The sequence below is a fragment of the Rhinopithecus bieti genome, unplaced genomic scaffold, assembly GCF_001698545.2.
Source record: "Rhinopithecus bieti isolate Rb0 unplaced genomic scaffold, ASM169854v2 scaffold_15113, whole genome shotgun sequence".
In the NCBI taxonomy this organism is placed as follows: Eukaryota; Metazoa; Chordata; class Mammalia; order Primates; family Cercopithecidae; genus Rhinopithecus; species Rhinopithecus bieti.
Window position 1 is genome coordinate 2,403,381 of NW_016808703.1, and position 3,392 is coordinate 2,406,772.

Genomic DNA, 3,392 nt, shown 5'->3' on the forward strand with positions numbered 1-3,392 from the left:
TCCTATTTTAGTCTTTTAAAAGAATAACCGTAAACCAAGAATTTGGTATCTAGCAAAACTAGATTTCATAAATGAAGGAGAAGTAAAGTCTTTCTCAGGAAAGCAAATACTGGTATTTGTCAATATTAGGCCAGCCTTACAAGAAATGCTAAAACAAACAAAAGCTTAAAACTGAAACAAAAGGTTGATATGCCCAGAATAGGTACACTTGAAAGTATAAAATTCATAGGGCTTATAAAACAGTAACACAATGAAGAAAACAAAGTCACTAGATAACAGCATAATGACTGGAACAGTACCTCACATCTCAATATTAACATTGTAACTGATAAAAATGCTCCACTTAAAAGATATGGGTTAGCAGAATGGATAAAAAATTATAAACCAAATATTTGTTGTCTTCAGTAGATATGCCTAACATAGTCTTATAGATTCAAGGTAAACGGGTAAAAAAAAGATATTTCATTCAAAAGGAAAGCAAATGTGAGCATGAGTAACCATTCTTACATTAGATAAACATACTTTAAAGCAACAACCTTAAAAAAACGAAGAAGGTTGTTATATAATGATAAGAGTATCAATTCAACAAAAAGATATAACAATCCTAAATATATATGCACCTATCCCTGAAGCTCCCAGATGTATAAAGCAATTACTACTAGACTTAGAACAGAGATAGACAACAACACAGTAAAAATGAGGAACCTCAGCACTCCATTGATAGCACTAAACAGGTTATTAAGGCAGAAAATCAACAAAGAAACATTAGATTTAAACTGCACTCTGAAACAAATGGACCTAAGAGATATTTATGGAAGATTTTAACCAAGAAAAGCAGAATATACCTTCTTATCATCAGCACCTGGAACATTCTCCGAGATAGACTATATAATAGTCCAGAAAACAAGTCTCAATAGATGTTTAAAAATCAAAATCATATCAAATATCTCCTTGGACTACTATGGAATTAAAACAGAAACCAACTATAAAAGGAACCCTTAAAACTATACAAATACATGGAAATGAAACAATTTGCTCCTGAATGATTTTTGGGTCAACAATGAAATCGAATTGAAAATTTAAAATTTTTTTGAAATGGTCAACAATGACACAAGTTATTGATACCTTTGGGTTACAGCAAAAGCAGTGCTAAGAGAAAAGTTTATAGCATTAAACACCAAAAAGTCTGAAAGACCACAAATTAACAAATTGAGACCACAAATCACAAGAGCCAATCAAACACAAAGCTAGAAGAAGGAAAGAAATATCAAAGATCAGAGCAGAACTAAATAAATCTGAAACAACAAAACTGCAAAAGATCAATGAAACAAGAAGGTGCATCTTCGAAAAGAAACGAAATTGATAACTCACTAGCTAGATCAACCAAGAAAAGCAGAAAGATTAAATAACCTTAATTAGAAATAAAAATGGAGGCATTACAACTGACACCACAAAAATACAGAAGATTATTCAAGAGTACTATAAACACTTCTGTGCACACAAACTAGAAAATTTAGAAGAAATGGATAAAATTACTGGAAACACACAACCCTAGCTTGAATCAGGAAGTAATATACATCCGAAACAGACCAATAACAACTGGTGAAATTGAATCATGAATTTAAAAAATTGCAAACACAAAAAGCCCAGGGTCAGATGGAGTCATAGTCAAATTCTTCCAGAGATTCCAGAGGAATTGGTACCAATCTACTGAAACTATTTCAACGAAGGCGCTATCACCGAATCCAGGAACAACAGAAAAAAAAAAAAAAAGAAAGAAAAAAAAAAAGCTCATGAACATAGACGCAAAAATCATCACAAAATGCAAGGAAACCAAATCTAACAACTCAGAAAAACAAATTCACCATAATTAATTGAATTTCATCCCAGAGATGAAGGGATAGTTCAACATATACAAGTCAATAAATGTGATACATCACATAAGCAGAATTTAAAATAAAAACAAGACTGGGTGTAGTGGCTCACGCCTGTAATCCCAGCACTTTGGGAGGCTGAGGCGGGCAGATCACAAGATCAGGAGATAGAGACCGTCCCGGCTAACACAGTGAAATCCCTTCTCTATTAAAAATACAAAAAAGTAGCCGCGCATGGTGGCGGGCGCCTGCAGTCCGAGCCACTCGAGAGGCTGAGGCAGGAGAATTGTGTGAACCCGGGAGGCGGAGCTTGCAGTGAGCCAAAATCGCACCACTGCACTCCAGTCTGGGCGACAGGGCAAGATCTGTCTTATTAAACAAACAAACAAACAAACCAAAAAAAAACCACCACGTGACTGTCAGATTAAATGCAAAAGCATTTGATAAGATCAAGCATCCCTTTATGATAAAAATTCTCACCAAACTAGGCATAGAAGGAACATATCTCAAAATAATAAAAGCCATATATGAAAAACACATAAGCAACATAATTCTGAAAGGGGAAAAGATTTAAAACATTCCCCCTAAGAACTGGAACAAGACAAAGATGCCCGCTTTCACCACTTCTATTCACCATGTTACTGGAAGTCCTAGCCAGAGCAAAGCAGGCAAGAGAAAGAAATGAAGATATCTAAATTGTAAAATAGGAAGTAAAAGTATTTCTGTTTGCCAATGATATGCTCTTATACCTAGAAAACCCTAAGAACTCTTCCAAAAGACTCCTAGATATGACAAATAGATTCAATAAAGTCTCAGGTTACAAAATTAATGCACACAAATCAATAGCATGGCTATACGCTAACAATGACCAAGTTATGAATCAGATCAAGAACTCATTCCCCTTTAAAGTGGCTGCCAAAAAATGATAAAATAATACCTAGAATATACTTAACCAAGGAGGTGAAAGATCTTTACAAGAACTACAAAATACTGCTGAAAGAAATAATGGATGATACAAACAACTGGAAATACATGTTATGCTCATGGATTGGAGGAATCAGTGTCATGAAAATAACCATGGTGCCCAAGGCAATCTACAGATTTGATGCAATTCTTATGAAAATAACAACATTATTTTTCACAAAATTAGAGAAAAAAAACTCTAAAATTGATATGGAACCAAAAAGAAGCCCAGATAGCCAAAGCAATCCTAAGCAAAATAACAAATCTGGAGGCACCATATTACCTGACTTCAAATTATACTACAAGGCTATAGTAACCAAAAACATCATGGTACTAATATAAAAACAGATACACAGAACAATGGAACAGAATAGAGAACCCCAAAATAAAGCAAAATATGTCCAACTGATCTTCCACAAAGCATACAAAAATATAAATTGGGGAAAAGACAACCTATTTGATAAATGGTCCTGGGAAAAATGGTTAGCCAGATGTAAAGGATGAAACTGGATCCCTGCCTTTCTTTTCTCTTTTTTTTTTTTTTTTTTTTTTTTT